The sequence below is a fragment of the Rhinolophus sinicus genome, chromosome 1 (genome assembly GCF_057876585.1).
Source record: "Rhinolophus sinicus isolate RSI-liver-muscle chromosome 1, RSI-T2T, whole genome shotgun sequence".
In the NCBI taxonomy this organism is placed as follows: Eukaryota; Metazoa; Chordata; class Mammalia; order Chiroptera; family Rhinolophidae; genus Rhinolophus; species Rhinolophus sinicus.
This window is the reverse complement of record NC_142501.1, coordinates 156,976,397-157,001,607: the sequence shown is the minus strand read 5'-3', so window position 1 is coordinate 157,001,607 and position 25,211 is coordinate 156,976,397. Positions and strand designations below refer to the sequence as shown.

At 37.1% G+C, this 25,211-nt stretch overlaps 1 protein-coding gene across 1 annotated transcript in view; it reads right to left on the bottom strand.

The window, feature by feature from the left end:
* Window positions 1-15,458, bottom strand: part of NPFFR2 (neuropeptide FF receptor 2) — a 58,608-nt gene extending 43,150 nt beyond the window's left edge. The window contains exon 1 of the mRNA XM_074324474.2: window positions 14,833-15,458. The gene's annotated coding sequence lies outside the window, so the exon portion shown is untranslated. The remainder of the gene's footprint in view (window positions 1-14,832) is intronic.
* Window positions 15,459-25,211: the final 9,753 nt, after the last annotated feature.

Here is a 25,211-nt window from a genome sequence, read left to right as displayed (position 1 = left end):
CATAGAATAAGTGCCTATTGAAGGCAAGGTTTAGAATGGCCAAGCAGCTGCTGCGTTCGGGCTTCCTGGTGGGAATGACGACTATAAGACTGGCTTCTGACCTCATTGGGAAGACCTCTCAAATAATGACAAGGCCATGGCTTTAAATTCTCAGCTTGAGGTATCAATAGAGAAAAATAGTTGCCATTTTATATTTTTTTCAGAGGTTCTGAATTCAATATATTAGTTTAAGCAGATAGGACAAACATGTTTTCTTGGTTAAACTCAATGTTAGCTGGCATTAATTAAATTACATTCTTTAATATACTTGTTATAATACTAAAGAGGGAATCTACCTCTTCGCGGTGCGATAGGAGGTCCAGAGAACTTTCCCTTCACCAAATAACTGAGAAATACATTGCTCAGGAAAGCACTAGCATCCTTGAAAAGTTCTATAGTACGGATATACTCTAAAGGCAGGGGATGTATGATGATGGGAAATACTATTACTGAACTGGGCTTCCTGACTACAGTAGGCGTTCGGGGTCCTGGAGGGGCAGAGACCAATGGGCAGCACTTCACTGCCAGGCAAAAGTGAGTGTGCTTATCCTCATGGTAAGCATGTTTCAAAAAGGTAGCAAGAATTGTTGACCCACAAAGTTCATTACAAAATGCTACTCACTTGAACTGAAACAAGTCAACTTATTATTAAAGTCATACTTTAGGAATAAAGATTAGACACCTGCCTCAAGTCACTACAATGGGAAACCATGGTCTCTCACCCAATTTTCAGACCAGAACTACTTCACAGACCTAAAGTCTCTTGAATAAATGGAAAGATGGATTCACATGATGAGGAAGCATCATGCATCACTTCCTCAAACAGTTTCATATGTCTTTTAATAATGGAAACTGCAGTTAATTATCAAGTCGATGATTCTCTGGGGAATAAAATAACCAGATCTTCTAGGATTTCTGGCATTACTATATGTAGTTTTCCAAGATGACACTGTGGACTACAGGTCATAGCAAAGGCATATAAATGTCAGGTGATAATAGTATTTGAGCCTAAGTCTGTCTCAGAGTGGACCCGGTGGGTCTGCAAACACACCATGCCTCTTTTCTGCCCTCAGTTATTAAACATGACTCGAGTAGCCATACTTAGTAATTAGAAGAATCCCCACTTTGGTTCCCTGATTCACAGGATTAGTACTATTAGTACTATTAGGAAGAACCAAGTTAAAGATCCTGTAACTTCTCCCCACAAGGATAATAAACCAAAGCAATTATCATATCCTTAGAAGCACTGTAGAGATTGGTGTCATCATCAAAAACTTCAAAAACACATAATTGCTAATTCTTTTTACATTCAAGTTTACTTATTTGTGGTATAAAGAAGATAGATAGCTATTATTTTTTTTTAAAGATAAAAAGTGTTGGTGAGGATGTGGAGAGATTGGAACCCTTGCACACTGTTGGAGGTGATGTATAATAAATTGGTGCATGAGCTATAGAAAACAGTATAGAGATTCCACAAGAGATTAAACATAGAACTACCATATGATCCAGCAATTACACTTCTGGGTTTATAGCCAGAAGAACTGAAATCAGAATCTCAAAAAGATATCTGCACTCCCATGTTTGCCGCAGTACTTGTTTAAATAACTGGAATATAGAAACAATCCAAGTGTCCAGCAATGGATGAAAGGATAATAAATGTGGTATACAAATACAATGGAATATTATTCAGCCTTTAAAAAGAAAGAAATCCTGCCATTTTTGACAACATGCAAACTTTGGGCAACTTGTTTTTCGTGTGTTTTTTTTTCATTTCTCAGGCGTTAAATTCCAGTTCTTATGTATGAAATTCACCAATAATGAGTGAACTATAGCAAAAACCTAGGCCCCTCACCCTTGACCCTAAAAAAAAAAAAAAAAAAGCAGAATCCCAGGCCCCCCTTGTTCACTAGTGGTCTCTCTCTCTCTCTCTCTCTCTCTCTCTCTCTCTCTCTCTCTCTCTCCCTCCCTCCCTCCCTCCCTACACCCCACCCCTTTGCTCTGGGTCTGGCTCTCTCGCTGTCTCCGTCTCTTCTTCCCTCCCTCCCACGACCTCACTGTGTGCCCATTAGCTTTCCTTTGTAGGCTCCAGAACCTGTAAGTAATAAACGTTTTTCCTCAAGTGTGCTAGTGGTTATTGCTAAAGGGCATCTTGCAATCATAATAAGAATCACAAGGATCCATCCAGTAGTAATGTTGGCTTAGAAAGGGGAGACGTCTTTGGGACACTCACAGGGCCCAGGTAAGTGTTCCCAGGCATTTCCAGCCATTAGACTTAGCCCTGCACAAAACAGTAATGTTTGGCGCTAAGATGTTAAGATGGCTATGACATCACTAGGTGATACGAATTTTCAGCTTCATTATAATCTCATGAGACAACTGTCATTACATGTAGTCCACTGAGACAGAAACACTCTTATGCTGCCCAGGACTGTACAACCTATGCCTCTAGTTAACGTTACAGCACTGTGCACTTCAAAATTTGTTCAGAAGGTAGATCCCATATTAAGTGTTCTTACCACAGAATGAAAAAAAAAAAGGGTGATACAGGAGAGTTAGCATGTCCCTAGGTAGACAGGGAGGTCCCTGGTGGAATAAACAAAGACAGTCATATCCTAAAACTTCAGGTTTTGAAATCACTCCTTTGTTCCAAGACATAATGTAACAAGGCCTTGAGGTTAATCAGAAAATTCATTTTGGCCTGACAAACGGAGCAGATCCGATAGATAAGAGTGGGTTACTTTGCTAATTCCTTTAGGACGGGCAAGCAGAACAAACCTGGGAGACGAATTTCATTAGAAGGTACCAATTCCCTTCTTCAAACAAGTTCCCTTCTTCAAACAGCTCCCCTTCCCCAAGCAGGCAAGGGAAGGTATAAAAGTAAGAGCTCTTGCCTCAGTCATGGGGCACCCCCCATTCGGGACCCCCTCCTGCTCAGGAGCTGCAACCTCTTCTCCTGCCTCTAATAAACTATCCACTTTTTAAAACTTTTTGCCTCTCTCTGGTCTGTGTTTCCATTCTTCGGCTTCACGAGACACGAATCTGGCCCACACTCAGAAACTGCTAGCAGGTCCAACATCACCTACATCAAGGGGACAGGAGAAACTTTGGGAGGTGTTGGAAGTATCTGTTACCTTGAGTGTGATCATGGAATCATGGGTATTTGCATGTGTCCCAACTCATCAGATTATACATAATAAATATGTGTATTTCCTTATGTAGTGATTATACATAAACCAATACAGCTGTTAAAATTAAATTTTTTAAAGTGGGGTTAAAAAGAAGCCCTGGAGAATGACAGGGTCTTACTGTAGATTTAAAACAGGTATCAATTCCATTGCCTCTGCCTCTCTTCCAGAACTACTGCTTTTGTAGGAGTAAATCAGCAGAGCCCCCCAGAACTTGGTATACAGATCCTTGTCTAAAAAAATATCTTTCTACATGTGAACTGTCAAAGACCACAAGAACTAGTTTGTCTTCACTCTGCAGAGACAATAGGGCATCTCCCTCCCTTTACCTCGGGGCTATGTCAAATGATGTCAGTTCTTTAGCTCCGTTCCATAATGGAGCTTTCAGGGACATTGCTCACATTCCTGTTCCTGGTCCACAAAACAATGAAATCATATTAACCAGAGCTAGTGAGCACAAAATAGTGAATACAGTAGATGCCTTGATAAGACAGATGACAACCAGAGGGTGGAAGATAATCCCCACAAAAATTCAGGAAACTGCGGCCTGAATGAAGTTTCAGGGGGACTTATGGTCTAAGGTATGAATAGTTATCCCCTGCTATAGAGAGCCAGTTGCTATATCTTATAGCCCTCAACAACTGAAAAGCACAGCACTTGATGAGCTTTTGGTTGCCATAAACAATATTTACCAGTGGATTACTGATATATTTGCTAAATAGCCCCTACAGTTTTGCTAAATCATGGTGGAGCCCAGAGCAAGAGATTTTGCAGCAGATTCAGGCTGTGGTGTGAACTGTTCTCCTTAAGATTATAGGATCTAATTGTGCTTAAAAGATTGTGACAGAGGATGATGAACGGAAATTCTGGCAATACTAGGGTGAGAAAAATAGAGCCAATTGCAAGGGCTTTACAGCAAATCTATATTCTCTTGTGAAAATGGAAATTTTCCTTTTCAAAATAGTTTCTAGCTAGCTACTATGCTAAGGCTGAGACAAAATTATATTTTATATATAAAGATATCAATAAATATTATTGTACAACTTAACTTAATCATTATGTGCATAGTGTAACAGCAGTGGGAAGAATAAATGGAATTTAAAAATGATTTTAGGGGGCCGGCCCAGTGGTTCAGGCGGTTAGAGCTCCATGCTCCTAACTCCGAAGGCTGCCAGTTTGATTCCCACATGGGCCAGTGGGCTCTCAACCACAAGGTTGCCGGTTCAACTCCTCGAGTCCCGCAAGGGATATGGGCTCTGCCCCCTGCAACTAAGATTGAACACGGCACCTTGAGCTGAGCTACCGCTGAGCTCCCGGATGGCTCAGTTGGTTGGAGCGCATCCTCTCAACCACAAGGTTGCCAGTTCAACTCCCGCAAGGGATGGTGGGCTGCACTCCCTACAACTAGCAATGGCAACTGGACCTGGAGCTGAGCTGCGCTCTCCACAACTAAGACTGAAAGGACAACAACTTGAAGCTGAACGGCACCCTCCACAACTAAGATCGAAAGGGCAACAACTCGACTTGGAAAAAAGTCCTGGAAGTACACACTGTTCCCCAATAAAGTCCTGTTCCCCTTTCCCAATAAAATCTTAAAAAAAAATATTAAAAAAAATGATTTTAAACAAATGGATTAACTTAGTGACAGCACATATTTAAATTGACTTGAAAACAGACCTTTTCCTCTAGAATGCCTGAGGGTTACAAAAACATACAGGAAAAACAGACATTGAACTTCTAAAGTAATCTGCCTCTGTCCCAGGACTAATGCCTTTGTGGTACAGGCAACCAGTAATATCACCACATATTGCCAACACCTTATTAGTTCTCTTAGTCTTAACATATACAAGTTCAGCAGTCCTTCCCTAAAAGTTCAATACAACATTCTCCCTAATTTAATCTGGCAACTGCATCCTATCCAAAGAATACCTATGAAAGACATTATACCATCAGATTATACCAGGATACCAGCTGTTTATGACAACTCTTGCTGCCATAAAGTAACAAGATAACAACCATGCAAATATGGCATATTATATGACATTATTTATTTTTTTGGTTTATACAGTTTAGAGATTCAAACTTACAGATGGAACCCTTAACTCCACTACCTGGAATATAACCAAGATATTGTTTTAAAAATAAAGCAGCCTTTCAAAAGGGAAAAATGTGCTTTAACCTAAGGTTAAACTTCAGTCTTGTGTGAAACAGTAACGTACTAGATGGCACAGTCGTGGGAAGGGGGAAAAAAAAAAAGGACTTGTTATTATAGCTGAGATTGCTGCAGTATAAATGACTATTGCATTTTAATTGAAATTAGTGCTCTTTTAAATCCCTTCTCTTATAACTTGACTTATGGTCATGAGATTTATCACTAATCTGATAATATGAAGTTGTTTCTTCTGCAGCTACTGCATTCACACTCAGGCAGCATTTATCAGTAACGTTTTTCTTTTTCATACTATCGTTAACAGTTTTCTCTTCTATGCAAAATGTCTTCTACAGATGGTCAAAGAAAACTCATCATGGAAAGTGATTTTCCAGCTAAGGAGGTGAAAATATGAGAATAACTATAACTATATGTCTATGAAATAATTATTTTCATTGAAAATGGACCAAAAATGTGGAAGACACTTTTCCCCAAATGCTTGATATTCTATTTACATTTAGGTAAATTCCACTAAGGAATGTTTGACTATAATTGCATTGTAAATTGAGCTTGGATCTGCATGACTTAAAAGGCTAGCATTCTGTCTCTGATGTAAAATCCGTAATATCTAATAATTGATATTTGGAATTGTTGATATAAATATGAACTTATAGTACCTAAGAGAACATTGCTTGTGGATTACAGCTTCGTAAGGTGAATCTGAATTACCACATCTTACCACATCCGAGGTTACAATGGCAGCAGATTTTTTAAAATTGTCCCACTAAACATTTCCCAGCTGTTTAAAATAAATACCAAACATATTCTGCAAATCGATGACAGTCGGTTTTTTATAGCTTTAGCTAAAAGATCATTACCTAGGCCTCTTTATCCATTTTTTCCAAAATAACCACCCTCAAAAAATTCTGTTGTACTACTATATCTTGGCAAGGTAAATTAAAATTCAGTTCATATTGAATGCATTGGAACACATGCGTATTCCTTATCAGGACGCTAAGTTGAAAATTCTTCTTTAGGTCTAACAAAAGGAAACCAAAAAAACAACCCAGCTTTAAAATTAAGTGTTATAAGATTCTATTTAATAAATGTACTGTGGCTCCTCTTTCCAAACAGTAATTTTAAGAGGATATGCTCTAAATTCAAACGGTTCAATTTTTGAAGTTTTATCCTTGTTTCTTACTTGTATAGAAAACAATCCAATTATGTTGTGCAGTAGAGCACTAAGACCAAGGTTAAAGGGTTACTTTTAAAATTACTTACATAATAGATAAGTACTTTCAATTTTAATAACATGTTCCACAGAGAACAGTTCAAATGACCTAGTAGAACTGCCCATAATGATTTGCTCAAAGTTTTCAGGGGAATGAGAACTTTCTTCTCCCCCACCTCTTCTTCCTCCTCCTCCTCCTCTTCCTCTTTTTCCTCCTTCTCCTTCTCTTTCTTCTTCTTTTATTGGAAGATGTATTGCTATGATTTCCCTGTATTTCTTTCTTTATAAGGTCTTCAGAAGTTGTGAACTATGGTGGATAACAGTATGCTAAAGCAGAAAATAGATCAAGTTGGAAGACAAAAAGTTTGACTCCTCATCCTGGCTCTGCCTAAGCTACAAGACTAAACATTGGTGCATTTTAGTGTGATAGTCTATAAACTTACAAAGAAAAGTAAAAATTAAGTCTAATGTTCATTCTAGCTCTAAAACTTCACAATAATGCCAATAAAACTCACGATTACTGATTGCTAATGGAAAAATATTGGAAAAAGAGATTATGGAAAAAACTAATTTTTTCACATTTTGGCCTCATTACTAAAATATTGTAGTCTCAGTACTCATATTCTCTTGGCATCAAATACTTTGTTGTTCAATATTTTCTCAGGAATTACAATAAGTGTAAATGACAAAAATTAGTGTATATTTGGTAGGAATGTTAAAGAGACAAAAACCATCTTCTTTTTGCTGATAATATGATTTTATTCCAAGAAAATCAATAAACTCTAGTAAATAGCTATTGTAATTAATTGCAGAAATTGGTTAACTGGTGGCTCAAAATAGGTTACATTTTTTTAAAAGTAGCCTTTCTTAATATTAGCAATAACCACCAGGAAAGTAAAGTAAAAACAGGTTCATTTTAGACAGTCACCAAAATATAGAGTATATAGAATAAAGTTTAACAGGAAAAAGAGAACATTAAAAAAATAAATGACATAAAAAATAAAATCCGATTAAAATATTTTAAAAGTTTTGAAAACTAACATATTTTTAGAAGGGAAATTTTAATCATTTAAAGGTCAGGTGTACCCAAATTAATACATACATTTAATATAAAAGCATTTAAAACATTGGTAGATAAATAGTTCAGTTGCAGAAAATATTTGTAATGCAGATGACAGGATTTGTTTTGGAATATAATAAAAAGTTTAGAGGGAAGAATAAATGCCCAAGAAGAGACAAAAACTCATGAGGAAGAATATTGAGGATACATATTTTTTTTAAACATCAAAACAAAATACTTTCCGGCAAACAAAGCTAAAGCAATTTGGAATTGCCATAGAAATGGAAAAACAGAACAGTGAAATAGAATCAGAATCATAGAAATAGATCCTAATATATATCAAATTTTAATATATATATATATATTTCAATTTGGTGGGTAGAATAAAATTATTTAATAATCCATTTGGAAGAAGTGAAAGTTGGCCCACTATCTTAACAGCATATTGGATTTTTAAGTGAATTTTTAAAAATTCGCTTGAATTAAGTACAAATGTTGAAAAGTTAAAAATAAGAAACTTTCAAAAATACCTAGAAGACCACATGCCTAAACTAGGAGTAGGGAAATTGATATTAATCAACACTGCCATCTTAAAATTTACATAATAAAATTAAAATATATTGACTATAAAAATATTTGAATGTGTCTACTAGTAAGTTATTTTGAACAAAGACAGTAGACAATATGGAAAATATTTACCGTGTGAGTTAATATTGATAATATCAAAGAACACACATTTGCAGAAATAACCCAGTAGAGAAATGAACAGAGATATTGATAATTTACATAAGAGACAATCTAAATAACTGAAAGGCATGAAAAGATTCAACTTCACAAGTTGGTAAGTGATTAAAATTAATGCAAAAGTTAGAGTTACAACATCTGTGGGGACAGGAGTAAAGAGTAGTTTTATAATTTTGGGGTGAAAATGTGAATATTTATAACATTTTAGAAGCAATATGGCAACATACATTAAAATTTGAAAACAGTTTTTATCCCTTGAACTTATAAATAAAAGAATTTATGAATTATTTTTATTACAGCCTTGTTTTGTGATAAAACTGAATAAAATAAAAACCTCAGGAAGCAATGTGAATGTCTATTAGATGAGGATTGGTTGAGTTTATTGTTTCTTATCCCATATCATGAGATATTACACAGATATTTAAATTTTTAATTTTATCTAGAATAGTTAACATGGAAGGCTTTCCACAAGGTATTAATGAGTGAGAAAAACAAGAGGCACATTTTTTAAAAATATAACAAAAAAATTGATGTGAATGTGTATACACAAGCATGTTTGTATCTGTATGTATGTGAATGGTTATAAAAAGATATGAAAAGCTATAATAGAATTCAGTTGCTAACATGGGTTACGTGTGAAATGAAAGCAGAGAAAAAGGAGTGGACAGAGGCAATCAGGAAAGGAAATTGAAGAATTAAGAATTCAAAAGCAACAGCATTATAATATAATTTGGGCATTTATACAATGTATTTTTTAAATAAAATATTTTTTAATATGAATAATTCTCAAGCCAATGAAAATAACAGAATGGGTAGATTTAACTTGACTAAAACCTAAATATCGTGCCATTTTATATTTTAGTCTTTCCTAGGGCTCAGACCCATATTATTCTTTAAAATCAACATACACAGATACTATGGAACCTGAATGTATATTTAAATAGTGTAGTCAATGGTAAACAAATACTTTTTCTATTTTTTTCTCCCTCACGAAAGAGAAAAGTATATACAGATCGGTCTTTTAGTTAAGGTAGGAGCCGTAGAAAGGAGAGGGGGGGAAAATAGCAGAAAGGAAGAAGGGGACTACTAGACCTGCAAAAAGATGCAGAAATTGATATGGAAATGAAATTTTCACTGAGCAAATATTAACTGATTATCTACTCTGTGCCAAACTGTTTTAGGCACTGAAGCAAAAGGCACTGAAATGAAAATGAAATCCCAGAGTCATCATGTGGATCTTAGATTTTCCTTCTGGAGAGTAAGATCCAAATAAACACATAAATGGTGGTAGTGTCAATAGCACAAATCAGAAGACACTGGTGACGAGTGGTGTGGGGAGGCACACCAGACCTGAGACGGAAAAAGCAAAAAGCATCCTCTTTGTACAGCTCTGAGAGGCTAGCTTCCCAGGTAGGGAGAAAGAATAGCAAGTGCAAAATCTGTAAGTAGGGCTGAGCTTGGTCCGTTCCAGGCTGGAGGTACCAAATGAGGAGAAGAGGGAGGAGTGAGAGGTGAGGATGAAGTCAGAGAGAAGATGTAAGACTTTGCCTACTGTGGAACCTTCAAGGCCTTACTTCTTCTGTAGAAAAGCATCAATGGAAGTTACTAAAACCTGGATAATCGAAATATCAAGAAAAGCAAGCTCAGGATAGGGGTACTTGTGCAAGCTGGGGTGGGTCTTCGGTGAGCTCCCAGGGCTGCTAGTTTCAGAAGAACCATAAACCGCTCTGTAGGTCAGAAATCATTTGAGGTAACTTTTCCAGCTGAAATAAGTGGCAACAAAGGCAACCTCTGGGTCTGGATTCTAGCTTGAACTTTGAAGCCTGAAGTAGCATTGTGATATAAATGATATAAATGCCTACCCAAGAACAAAAATCTCTTGTAAACCTTTTGAGGATGGGGAATTCCAGAGAGAAGACCAGGAAATGCAAGGCTATAACCTCTGCTGAGAGAACGCCTATACAAATGTGATATACTCTGCTTACGAAAAGGATCGGAAGCTGTGTTCCTACAGAGAGCTCACATTTACTTTAGTACCAATGTGCCACAAATGCAGGATCAAGGAGTGAAACTGAAAGGAAAAATTAGAAATATTAAATAAGTACTTTAAATTTAAAGACTTAAAAGAAGATCCATTACAAAGTAGGGAAGTTCAGAGAAATCCGAGGTACTACAGATGACACCTCTTTGATAATCTACATTTTTCAAGGAGACAGGGTTTTTGATATAACATTCTCTGAAAAAAGCAGCAGTTTATATAAGTGACAGATCATCGCCGGCCGCCACACCACCCCCTCCCATGTCCCAGTACCAGAATCATAAGGTCGTGAGCAAGCTCTTGATTGGAAATTTTCCTTACTGAGTTATATGTTCACTGGTGGTAAATTCTAATGTAGACAACTATTTGATTTAACTGGAGTTCTAGTGAGACTGAATTCAAGAGATGTTTTTCTGCTTGTTTCTCTAAATATCCCTTTCCCCAGACAAAACTTGAAGTTTTTTTTTATGACTGCAAAAGTAGCAATGTGGGTCAAACTTTTTTACTATGAGAAATCATGAGGACTATTTTCACTCAGAATCATGAACATACATATACCCAGACCTGACTCCAGATCACGGGTCTGCAGTGTTTGGACTCAGGTGTGGGCACTTGGGAAAGCTTCACAAATGTCTGACGCTTCCTACTTCCGCTTATAAGAACCTTTGTCAGATTGTAATATTCATTTCTTCCTACGTATGTAGCTTTTCCTTGCAAAGGCTTGGCATATGCAGAAATCAAACTTTGAATGTAAGCTGCTATTACTATCTCCCTGAGGGCCCCACAGTAATAGAATCTAAGCATGTGAACATGAGTTCATTATTCTGATTCCTTGGCTCAGTAATATGTTTACTTTGGGTAAATTATTTCCAAAGCCTCAGTTTTCTTATCAGCAAAATAGGGATTGTGGTTGTACTCAATTTCCAAAACCACAAGGATTAAATGAGATTGTGCATACGAAGTTAGAGCTCACTGAAGGTAAGTTATTACTATCTCAATTTGGGAAATTGTTGTTTTCTAAACTTTGAGGGACTACAACAGGAGCTGTAATAGTCTAATATGTTTGGTAGACTCTTGGGAGTATGAAAATATAGGTCACCTGAGATTTCTGTGAGGGACTAGAGAAAGGTGCATCAGTCCTAGACGATGCTTTAGTCTGCAATGGCCACAGTAGAACCCAGACTCTATTCAGGCACCTAAATGAAACCTTTCCCACAGCCTGAGAAGAAAATAGAATAAGAAAAATGCTTTGGTAATATTTGGAAATATTAAATGTTCAGTGGCCACAAAGTTAAGGGAGAGCCAACTTGTTGGCATTTCAAGGCTTATTTTGTTTATGGTGGTTTCTTCGTTTCTTTTCTTTAAATGACTGGTATAGTGTGATTTGCGTTGTGCTGCTGTTCTCTTTATGCAACGTGTCTGGTTGCTCAGCTGTAATAGAGAGTTGAGCCTAGTTTTACAAGGAACTGGAAGAGGAAATATCTTTTCAGTCTTGTGTGGCACTGAGATAAATTTCATTTGCATGCTATCCTGACTCATTTTGACTTTTGTTGTGGGGGGGAGGGTTTGGGGAGAAATCAAAGAGGTATTTATAACGTGCTTGAGGCTCTGATGCTCTCATCTCCTGGACCCAGTCAGACACTTCAAGAGCTATACTGGTAATGGCCACCTGAACATGAAGGAGGGACTTCTCTGCACTTTGCTCATCTCCCCTGCCAGAAGCCAGAAGCCCCTTTAGATTTCACAGAGGTAGATGTGTGCACCTTGTACATCTCCTATGTGCCAAGTGTTGCATCCAGCATGATCATATATACCATCCATTTATTACTTCTAATAGCCCACTTTACACAGGAGACATTGATGTCATAGAATTTTCAGGACTGTGCCTAGGGTAGCGACTCTCAAGTAGCAAAACAAGGATATCTGAGCTTTCTCACACCCACTATCCTCTGTTATTCTACCATAGAAACAGAGAAATCAGAGTAGTGAAAAGATTTTAGAAAGCATATTCTAGCTCATTCTTTTACATTTGAGAAATCTTAGAATCCAAGAAGTTAAATGATTTGCCTCAGGCACAGAGCCAGTTAGAAGCCTAACTGGGAAGAGAATCTGATCTCCTCACTTTTAGAAATCTTGTTTCTCAGTATCCCACAAGGCACCTGAAGGAATGAGACCCATTTGAAAGAGCTGTCTATTGTAACCATTGTAACTCATTGCTGGGGCAGTATATTTACATCTGCCTTAGGTTCTGTACAGTGAGGCACTCTCAGGACCTTAATGTTAAGTTTCAAGGCAATTGAAAAATTCATTTAAGAGCCAGTTTATCCCACAGAGCTAGAAATTAAAGCTAAAGGGAATTAGGAAAGAAAATTCAGCTGTCAACATCAGGCTAAAGGCAAGCATAACAGTCATGTGTTTAAGAGAACGATTTGGTAAGAGTATTAAAACACTATATAGATATATTTTAGAAATGTTTATATTGATCTTACTCAATTTCTTCTTTCTATAATAAGGGGGGTAATATTGTACAAAATGATTATTTTTAAATAGATGAAGCTTTAAGGAGCAAAGTTCGTTTTATTGAATGTCCCTATTACAGCTGGAAATCCATTTTAGTGCAATGCAGTGAAAACGTTCATGAATATTTATCAGAGGCATTTTCATGGAATTCTCATCAAAAATCACACACACAAAAGCCACAAATAATAAATGAACTAATTTTGCAGGAAAAAAATCATTCACTGGGTAATAGTGAATTTATATTAATACATTCTACAGCATTTGACATCAGTAAAAGAAACTATTAATGAATAGTGATTAGCAAGAGCTATGAGGTAAAAGTATAAAATTAAACACAAATTTCTAACATATACTTTTAAATATTTTGTAATGTAGTCACAAACTGCTCCAGAATAAAATGTCAGATAAAATAGATAGGTAGATAATAAAGAAAAAAATAAGTTTGAGATTAAAACTCTCCTGAAGATGTCTATAGACATCAAGAAAAATGTCTGGTACAAAGACCTAATTGGATTATATGGATCTTAGAAGAATTTACACATTAATAAAAAGCATAAGACAATCACATATTAGTAATGCATGTGTCATTACCAAGCAATAATGAAAGCACATTTTAGAGTATTACAATATCTACTCTTTAATAATATTAATATATACCTTTAAAGATAGTGCAGTATATATAGTAAAAAAGTGTTTTCTCAAATTGTTAATCTATAGCAGCTTTTACCAAATGAAAGACTCTGATTGAAAGCTCTGCATACACTTATCACTGAACTTTCTGTTCATGATAATGGTTCTTTGAGCACTTCATAGAATTTGGCAGATTCAATGTAACTTAAAATATCACCATTAAGATAATTTTACAAGCTATTTTTGTTTAAACAGGATTCTAGCTGAAAACAACAATATCCACAGTCAACAAACCACAATTTACTCATCCTCCCCTTCACTAGTTATCAATTGAAAATTATTTGGATGTACAATGGAAAGAGAAACTTAGACACAGTGTTAAAATAACTGAACGTTTGGGTCAGAAAAAAAAATCCCAGCATCGTCTTATAGTTTATGTCATCTTATATTTAAGATTCTTTAAAATAAATAAATCTTTGAATTACCTTGATGAGGGAAAACAAGGAGATAAATTAATGTATCTTCGTTTCTAAGTTTAGAGTTCTGTCTTTAGCAAATACCACAGCACAGAGCAGATAATCTTCCTGATCTCCAAAACCAGATCCTAACTTTAATCAATGTTATTGGAAAATGCCTGCAGGTTTGGCAGAAAAGAGGTTAAACTTGGCATTGTCTGGAAACCCTATCTCACCCCCAAAAAGAGCTAAAAGTCTCTCCAAGAGCCTTCACTGAGGGCTCTGTGGTGTCCTGGACATGTGGTAAGAAACCACATTTCAGCCTTTCTGGCAAGTAGAAACGCACAATAGGCAGCCTCACATACAGAGAGATAGACAAAGCTCGGAATCATCATGGATGAGGAGAACAGTTTAGAAAACTCTCGCTGTTATCAAGCATGCCACCCAAGGAGATTTCATCAAAGTTACAACAATACGGTCCCGGAAGAGGGTATTGGGAGAACTTTATGGTTAAGAAAGGGCTCCCTCATCCCTCCCCCCTCGCCCGGCTCTCAGCTCTGCCTCCCTGGGAGCAGGCATCCACAGTCCTGAGAGAAGTCCCCCAAATGTCGCGCTGGTGACCAAAGCGATGCCCTCCTGAACTGTGACTCCACAGAGGGTGCCCAAAGCACCAGGAAGGGACTGGGTGAAGTCGAAAGAGTCAAGTCGCAAAATATAAGAATAAATATAACAGTCCCCAATCGCTAACACGAAATCATCCAAGCCTGACCCGCATCCTCACCTGCACACCCTGCTACGGCAAGAGTTCCCGCGGCTCGGCTCGGGTAACCAGAAGCGCCTACGCGGCTCAGCAACAGGTTCCTCCCCGGTCTCGCTCAAGCCACCTGCCCCCGCAGGTCTGTTCAGCCCCAGCCAGCGACGTCTGCCCAAGGGCTGGGCGCTCAGTGCTCTGCAAGCCCTCCCGCCTCCCCGTTCCCTTCAGATGAAACGTTGCTCTCCAGGGGATACCAGCCAGCTGCTTGGATTCCAAACAAGCTATTCACATCCCGTTAAGGGGCGTCCGGAAACCATCGGGTGAAGTTCAGAATTGCCGAGTGCAGCAAAGAATCACTATGACGAGTATCACATCATCGGTTGCTTGGCTCCACACCGTGGGCCAGTGATATCACCTTGCTGTGCCTCAGTTTCCTGCTTTGTAAAATAGAGCTGATGGTAATAGTAAGTGGATAATCTGAGCCTTACATGAGTGTGTATGTGCAAAATGCCTGGAGTAGTGCGTCGTACAATATTAAGCACGCAATAAATGTTAGCTATTGTTTTAAGGTTCCCTTAGGAATGAGGAAGGAGAAGTGCAGACTGTGATTCCAAATACCTCCAAATACCCACTCCAGAGCCTTCTATGAAGTGGACCGTGTTCTGTGAATCCTTGCAAAGACCTTTTAGCTTGCAAGAACATCTCTCTGGAATTCTGGAAATGTGAATTTATATCATAATTAGGAGGAAAAGGAAAGAGCCAACAGGAAATGCTCAGTGATTACAACAAGAAAATCTGCTTAATTGAAGTGCTAATAGAGAGATCATGCCTAAAACTGAATGTACTAACTTAGAGGTTTATACAATTACTGAGAAAGGAATAATTAAAGGTGTTTTAAGAGAGTAACAAGGATAAGGTCAAGTGTGGCTAATGTCTTTTAATAGGTCTGATCACGTCTGAGGTTATCAGGTCTGATCCTCATAGCAGTATGTGAGTTTTGTCAAGTGATTGTGTATAATTTTTCCCAGTCTGTGCCAAAGCACCAGGGATAATTGTCTTGTCCAAGATCAGAGTTAGTTTTTAAATGACAAAGCAGTCTCTGGAAGCTGAATTCAATTCTTTCATTATTATATTTCTCTGCTGAAATCACTGATAAATGTGGGATACAGGAAAAAGCTACTTGGAGAGGCCTTTTAAAACAGAATTCCTTGGTCTTGAGTTAAAGTAGATTCAGACGTGTTTGTGTGCTCGTGTGTGTGTGTGTGTGTGTGTGTGTGTGTGTGTGTGTGTTTAAATCTGGACTATGACTATGTTGAAGATCCAGAAAGAGGTATCTCTCCAAAACTTTGCCAAATTCAGGGTAGAGATATTGGTCCCAATTCTCTGAAGTTTATCAGGATACCCAAGGTATAAAAAGTCACAGGAAACAAAAAAAGGTATTAAGCAGATAACCAGATAGCTAATATGAGTCAGGGCATAGAAGAATAAGTTACTTCAAAAAAATAAAGCTAAGAAGGGAAACGTTTAAATACTTATTAGGTTGCTTTGTACACCTGAAACTAAAAAAATAAATAAATAAAGAGAGAGAGAGAGAGAGAGAGAGAGAGAGAGAGAGAGAGAGAGAGAGAGAGAAAGGCATTCTGTATTTAATCTGAGAATCTCAAATTGAAATGCAAGGAAAAACATTGTTGACCATCACCCCACATAATCCCTCGTAACACTGGAATAATGAGTCATCAAAATGAATAAGAATAACAATGCTTTTGAGGAAATAATGAAGTAATGTCTAGCTTGCAAGAATTCTATTATAAATTAAAAGAAACACAAAACTTGTTACATAATAATCATAGTTATGAGTCACTTACTGTATCTTGTAATAAAACACATGGTGAGAACTATTGTCTTGAATCTCCTCCCCACCCTCATTGGAAATATTAGATCACATCCATAAGCAGGAGAAAATTATGTAAAACCAGAGAGGGACCTGAAATGCACCTCTTCCTCTCTACTTCCCTTAAATACCCACACTCCCTGTTTTACTTTCCACCCTTTCATTTATCCTGCTTTGTCTTAGTTGGTTCCAATAGAAGAGCTTGTCTGTCTCCTAGCTAATGCCCACCTCTACAACTGTAAGTTTTGTTCCTCACTCTCTCCCACATTTTCAGGATTCTCACATTGTCTCTACCCTCCCTCTCAAATAAATTATTCCCACTGGTTTTTAATGATGCTCAATTTCTCGCATTAAAAAAAAGTCCCCACAAGGCCTTACATACATACATAGACCTACATCATTCCTTCCCAGGCACAGCCACACTGGAAACTGCAGCCCAGTTCTGCTGTTTGCAGTTCCTCACTTCTCAGTCACTCATCAACCTGCTCCAATCAAGCTTGTGACTATGTCATCTGACCATCTCATTCTAAATGCCTCTTTGCAACATCCTTTCAAAAATCATTATCTTCCATGTTGAAAAATATCAGATTTTTTCAGGCCATATTTTACTTGGCCTTTGAATGCCTGACTTCTTTCTAGAACAGTGTCTTTTCCTGACATCTATTTCACAATTCTCCCCTATTTTGGGTTTATTTTATTTACCCTGAATCTCTGGATAATCATTTTCTGCATCCTTTATAAGCTCTTTGTTTCTTACACAGCCAATTAATATATGTGTTACCTAAAACTTAGGGCTATGTTTGCTCCTCTTTTTCTTATGGACTAAATTCCTAAACATTTGTATCCACACCAGTGGCCTTAATTACCATATATGTGCAGGAGATCCAAACATTTATGGCTCCATTGTATACATCTCTTTGGAGTTCCTGACTCTTACTTACATTCATTTCCAATTGTCTCGATGTCAATCTCAAATTCAACACATCTAAAAGTAGAGTCATGGTCTTCCTAAAACATTATTCTCAAGCTCAGTTAATGGTTTCCATCCACCCTTCTCTCTGCTAACTTAAATATGGTGGATCTCAAGACACCATCCTGAACTGTGGGGTGGAAACCACATTCTGAGGATGTCAGAGAAGCAGGACAAAAGGAGTCTGAATCTTTGATAGCTCTGGAAAACTTGCCAGTTTTTACTGGCTTACCTCTGACTTCCTTTACATGTGAGAGAAAAAGAAGTTCACCTTTCTAAAAAAAGATATACGTATTTATATATCATTATATATTACTTGATATTTTCTTCACATAGTATAAAATCAGTGTAACTTGATATAGATAGAAGGTGCACATTAATACACATTAAAATAAAAAAATAAGAATTAAATTTTAAAAGTTTGTCAGTATGCTATTTAAAATGATCATGCATTCCACCAAAAGCATCTCACCCTGCACCACTGGAAACACTGCCTTACACAATATGAGAATAAACTGATATGTTGTGATGCAGAAGGAAGGATCAAACATTGCTGACCATATGGCAGCTTTGGGAGAACAAGTCCAAGAAGGCACAACAGTAAAGAGAATGAGAACCTGGACTCCAGAATGAAGCAGAAATGAACCAAGTGACTAGTGGGAAGGTAAGATAAGGGAAAGCAGGTAAAAAAGAATGTAACTTTAATTTTGGTAATTTCTGACCTAATAGTGTCTGATCCTAGTAGTTTTTTGATCGTCAAAAAAATGAATTGATTAAAAATAATATTTACCTCAATGATAACAAAGGCTTGTATTTGTGAGAAAAAAAGAAAAACAAACAAACAAAAAACCCTAAAGACAAAGGACATGAATAACAAATTCACAAAATTAGTAGAATTACTGATTTTAAAAAATGCATATTGCTAATAATCAGAAAAATGCATATAAAGCATCATTCAATCACCATTTTCCCATTTAAATAGCAATAATATGGGCTTGTCAGGTTGTTATGAAAGTAGCATAACTAATTAACATACTCTTTTGAAAAATAATATGTACAAATGCCAATAAAAATGTTCCTAGACTTTGATTTAGTAAACTAATGTCTAGAAATACATCCATAGAAATACTTCAAAAGCAATAAATACTACAAACAGAAAGTTATTCATCAGTATTAACTACACGGTGGAAAACCAAAGACAATCTGGTACATAAACTCAGTGAAACTTATGTGACTATGAAACATTTTAATTGTGATAACAATGTACCAACATAGAGAAAAGACTATAGAATAATATTAAGCAAAATCAATTACATTTGACATTTTAGGTAAATTAGGATTATGTCTATACATAATTCTTACAAATGATGTCTAAATGAGCATCTGAATAACACAACAGTCCATATATCAGGATACTATAATTGTGGAGTAAACTTTTTTTCAAAATTTTCATTAATTATTCTATTAACAGTGTGTGTAAAATTTAAAAATAAAATGTTCTTTAATTGGATAAAACACCAGAATGGAAATTAGGAGTCCCAGAAACTGGCTCAGTTTTGTCATTTTTAGCTCCTCATGACTTTCAATTCTTCGTATACAGTATGAAGGGATTCAGCTAGTGCTTTTCATGTTGTAAGAGCCTATGATTCTAACTCCCAATTCAAATCTAGTTACCTAGTTATTCTAGTTACCCCCAAAAAGCAAATTATCTACTTTGCTCTGTAAATAAACCTATCACTTTGTGTTTCTAAATGCCTATTTCATTCACTTAATAATATTCATTGACTCTCTACCACTGGGTAAAGTCATGTGCTAGTGCTTTGGAGGGGTGGAGGAAAATAGGTAGGAATTAGATAAATACGTAAAACACTGTTTCTAAACTCTAGACTTCCATTTTTTCCTGTTATGAAGGTGCAAGACACAAGGTATACATTAATTAGGAAAGAAGTTTGGAGTCAAAGAGGGAAGATTATCACAGACGGAAGCATCAAGGACATATTTGTGCTAGATCTCAAAGAATAAGAACCATTTGACCATGTGGAGATGGGGAGAGTGGATTAGGTATTTCAGACAAAGGAAACATCAGGAGAAAAGTATGGAGCTAGGGAACTCTGAGGGATGTGTGCAAACAGTTCTTTAGAGACTGTATGAGAGCAGCATAGGCTGCATGAGAGAGCAGAGAGTGCTGGACTTGTTGTAACACAGGCTGCAAAACCGCTAACAGAAGCAGTGGGAGGGGCTTTCTCAATTGCTGTCATAAACTCTAAAATGTGCTCTATGTTTTGGGCTCAGTAATATAGCCAACATGACATGAGAGGTATAGAGCCTCCATGATGGAGTGAGGTAGCCAAATAAATGAGTCCAAAGCCTTGTTCCTCATTTCCCACAAGTCGTGTGTGAAATGTAGCAGAAACAAACAAACCCATATTCTCCACTGAGGAAATACAGAGGTGCTAAGAGAATCTGGATCAGGATAAGAAGTCTCTGTGCACAGGAATTACGCAGTCAGAAAGAGTCAGGACTCAGCAGTGGGAGATAGCCTATTTCTCTGAAAGGCCAGATGACATTGGTTTTAGCTCAAGGAATCAGGCCTGACCCATCACTGCCTGGCAGAGAGGCCCTTGCCCTTTTACCTCTAACTGACCAGATACCATCTTAACAGAAAGCTGCTAAGAGAGAAGACTGCATTTTCCATGAGATTTTTATTTATCCAAACAATGAAGTGATTGTGAGATTATGAGTTCACAAGTGTTAAAGTTTTGTCTCTCCATTCCCCTCCCACTATGAAAAATATCATTACCAGTTATAGAAAATAAATAAATATATATATATATATATATATATATATATATATATATATATATATATATATTTGTGTTGCACATCAGAGCATAGTATATAAATGGGTGACCCTGCTATACAGATTTAAATCCTGACGGCTTCATTTACTAGCATATGATCACAAATAAATTATTAAACTTCTTTAAACGTTCTTTTCTTTAAAATCAGAATATATCCCTTTAAATGGGAAAATTTCAACGAGTGCTTTTGAAAAGTATTAGTGATAAATATTAATTTTAGGCATACCATATATCATGCCCTATGCCAAACAGTTTATAATAATTATCCCCATTTAATTAATCCTGACAAGAGCCCTAAGAAGAATTATTTTCACCCTATTTTTACAGATGGAAAAACCATGGCTTAGAACAATGATTCTCAAGTTTTAATGGAAAATATTTTTCAGTGCAGATCCTGACTCCGTAGTTCTGTGTGGGACTGAGAGTGCATTTCTAACAAGCTCCTAAGTGATGCAGATGCCGCTGGCCCAGGGACCACACTTGGAGTAGCAAGTAGGGAGTATACTCCCTTCCGGGAGTGAGTAATTAATCAAAGTCACACAGACAGTAAGCGATAGGGATAGTGTTTGACCCCAAAGCTGTCTGACCCCAAGCCTTTATGATTACCCATATACCATCTTAACTCTACATAAAGAAAATTGAGATTCATTAACATAGTTAAAACTATTCACCTTTGATGGATAGTATGGAAGCCAGTCATGGCTTGATCACGAATACTTGAGTGTGCTCAGACTTGGAACACATGAAAGCAATGGAGAGGTTAAGGACCTGCAAACCAGTTTCTTTTCTTTTACAAAGAAATGGTAAAGAGAGTCAATCAAGTTAATTTCTAAACAAAGTACATTCAACGATTTTTATATGTCACCACAATGTGATATACATTTTGTCGAATACTATGGAATGATGTTAATAAATCAAAGAATGGTATGATTAGACTTGTTTACCTCTTAACCTCTCTTTTGTGTTGAACCGAATCTTAGAAAGGAATTACAAATTAATTTCTAGTTACATGCATGGTTTCTATTTCAGCAACTCATTCTTATATTTAAGCTGCTGCCTTAAAATTATTATGGTTTACCAAAACTCCAGTAACAGCTATGTGACAGATAAAATTAAATCTGCTGCTTCTGAAAAAATACCATCATGTTATGATGGATGCTTAGGAAATAAAAACCTTACAGTTCTTGGGAACATGACATTGAGAACTATAGAGAAGCATTAGAGTAAGCAGTATTTTTTTCATTCAATACATTTTATTTTATTAGTTGTAAAATATCTATGTTTCTGGATTTTCTGAAGTACCCATAACTTTTGAGAATTTAGCTTAATTCACTGCATATAAGAGTGTATTTACATTGTCAATTCAGACTATAAAATATTCTAAGCATCTAAAATGACTAAATCTATTTATCAGCCCTCTGCCCTTTATGGTAAAGTCCAAAACTTGTCATTGTCAAAAGTTTTTGAGCTTTTCTCAGGATGACTAATTATATAAGGTCCAGACCTAAAAGCAGTCCAACGACAACCAACCCAAAAGCTCTTGAATTCAGACGTGATGATACCAATGGCCTAAGAAGGCAAATTTACATTTTGCCATGTTTCCCCGAAAATAAGACCTAGCTGGACAATTAGCTCTAATGTGTCTTTTGGAGCAAAAATTAATATAAGACTGGTATTATGTTATGTTATGTTATATTATATTATACTTGGTCTTATATTAATTTTTGCTCCAAAAGACGCAAATTAGAACTGATTGTCCAGCTAGGTCTTATTTTCAGGGAAACACGGTAGCAGTTAAAGCATTACAGCAATGACTCTCACTTTTAAAAATCGGCATAACGCAGTTTCTGAATGGTAGATCATTTGGAAAGCATTTAAAAATGAGATTTCTGGGATGGGAGCTCCGAAATTCTCCCAGGTGATTTGGATGATTAGCCAAATTCCCAAAGGTTTGGGGACCTCTGAAGATCTTTTCACATCTGTCTAATTAGAGCCTCCCAATAACTCTGGGAAGTCACGGGACAGGCACAATTTCCACATTGTATGAATGTGAAAGAACAGGACCTCAGAGACACTCCGAAAGTTGGCCAAGTTCACACAGCTGACCACGATGTGGAAAGGAAAATAGAGACACCTTCTGATTCCACATCTAATGCTTTTCCCTTAATATTTTAAACTGCCTAAACTAAGCTACTCCTTTGACAAGTGTCCTAATGTAGAAACCTGAGGGGATGGAGAAGTGGAAAAAAGAATATAATCAATGGTATAATCAGTTACTAATATATTATTATTTGTAAGTATTTGATTTGATTGCAATTGATTTATTTGAGAAATATTTCTTGAAGCCCTTGAATGAATAGGAAAAAAAGTAACTTCTATAAAAGGACCATATCTTGAATAACTTAATCACTCCCTGCAACTTTACAGTATGCTTTATGCATTGGGTTTTCTACAATTTGGGATGATTTGTATCATCTTTCCTCCCATGATTTGAGGACTATGACTGGGGAGCTGGGGTGGGGTTGGACTAACTGGGCACGTGTGGGTCCCTACAGCTGAGGTTATCTGTGGAGAAGGAGCCTCACCTAAACTTTTAGAACATCAAATCCTAGGGAAAAAATAAAGTTGAGAATAGCAATAATTGGGATCAATTGTAGAAAAGTATATGGACAAGGGATTTTCTTGGTAAGAGAACTGCATTAAAGAAGAGGCAGTGAAAATGGAAAAGGGGGAGTGGGCGTAGGATGCTTGATGCAGGTACATACTGCAGGAACGGGCGATTGAGGCCAAGGTGACTCTTATACCAGTTTCAGTAACTGAAGGATGCTAATACCATTAACAGCAATGAGAAAGTCTAGAGAAAAATATACATCCTGGAGACAATACTGATTCTGTTTCAGACATGTTGAATTTAAGGGGTATTTAGGAGAGCCAGATGGTAATTCTGAGTAAGCAGCTGAAACATGAATTGGAGTGTGCCAGACTGATTATAGCTCCAATTTAGATTTTGGGCGTCATCCATTTAAAGGTGATAGTTGAAGCATTAGGAATGAGTTAACTCAGTAAGGGAAAAACGGACACTTTTGTAAAGAAGTTTGAGGAAAATCTAGAATGTTGGAAAAGGAAGACAGTTCTAGGAAATAAATGAGGATAAAATAAAAAGGTATGAAAAGAACGTGTCCAATTTCATCGAAATCAAAGCAGGAGAGAGATTCCAAAAGGACACACGAATGTCAGGTGACTTTAGAAATCAAAGAGAAAGCACTGGGACAGGCCATTGGAGAACTAAGGTAACGAAGGGTGGGGAACAGTGACATGAAGGTGTGGGTCAGGGCTGGATGAACTGAGGCAAAATCATCTATGGAGAATCATAAAGTGATCTATGTGAGCAATTAGGCCAATTTTCTCTATTTCCAGGTGAGAAGAATAAGGGAGAAACAGGTTAAATGTTTTACTTAAAATTAATGTCCTAGGACCTAGGCCTAAGACTCTCACTTGTATACTTTGTGCATGCATCTGTGCAACTATATCTGGGGTGACCCTTTTCAACCTGTGGGTTCATGTATAGATTTATTCTTCCCAAGTATTTCCAATTTCAGAAATTATCTGCTGAGTTCGGGCCCACTGTGGGGGCAGAGCCCCAGAAAGCAGTTTCCAGGCTCTCGGCCTCACATAGACAGGTGCTGGCTCAGGTAGTAAATGGCCATCAACTGTGATTGCATGGCCATCAGCTGTGGCTAGTTGGCCGTCAGCTGTAACCAGTGAGCCATTGGCCACTAATATAACTGCTGTGGCTACGCTAGGGGAGAGAGGAAAGAGAAGAGAGAAAGAATGGGGGCTAGCAAGAAGATGGCGGCTGGGCTGGCAAGCATGGATGGTGGTTTGCGGACAGTGTGGATCCAGCCTCCAGTGAGAGTATAGTGCTCCCAGAGAGAATATAGTGGTATGGCTCCCCTACCTATGGCTCCGTGGGTGTTCCTTTTTGGCCTCACCATATCCTGCGTTCTTGTATGGGGAGCGGGAGCAGAGACCCCGCAGGCCGTCCCGCACGACACCCACCTATCCACAAAGCCTCACAAAAGCTTTTCATTGTGTTAGTTTGGTAGACTCATTCTCTATTTCAGTAACACGATATGTATTTCAAGCATATATACATGGGAATAAAGAATGGTGACTGTCCAGGGGTTTGCACTTAATAGATCTATTTTAAAAGATTGATAAATCAGATGGCTTATTTTAACCAATAATAATAGCATTATTCAAGGGACAGGAGTTTATCACTCATCAAATCTTGTTTTTTAAACATCAATAGTATGAACTAAATATTTATTTTAATGTTGCTTTTATCCCTGGAACCTAGCAAAACGTCATAACATAGAATCCCAAAGAATGAGTAAATATGTAAAGATATCTGATTTTTGATAGTCTTAAAACTATCTTGAAACGACAGTAGAAATTGGTAAAGTTATAACAGTTAAGCCAAAAAACCATCTCCTTGAGCTGGTCAATCTCAGTCATTCAAGAGGTACTTATTATGCTATATTACTATATTATCAGAGCATAGCCAGCACAGTGACCCTCCTCCAGGGCTCAGAAGCATGTAAATGAATAATTACATTCTGACAATAGCTACTATAATAGAGGCACTATAGTAGGATTTAACAAGATTTTCTAAATCCTCCTT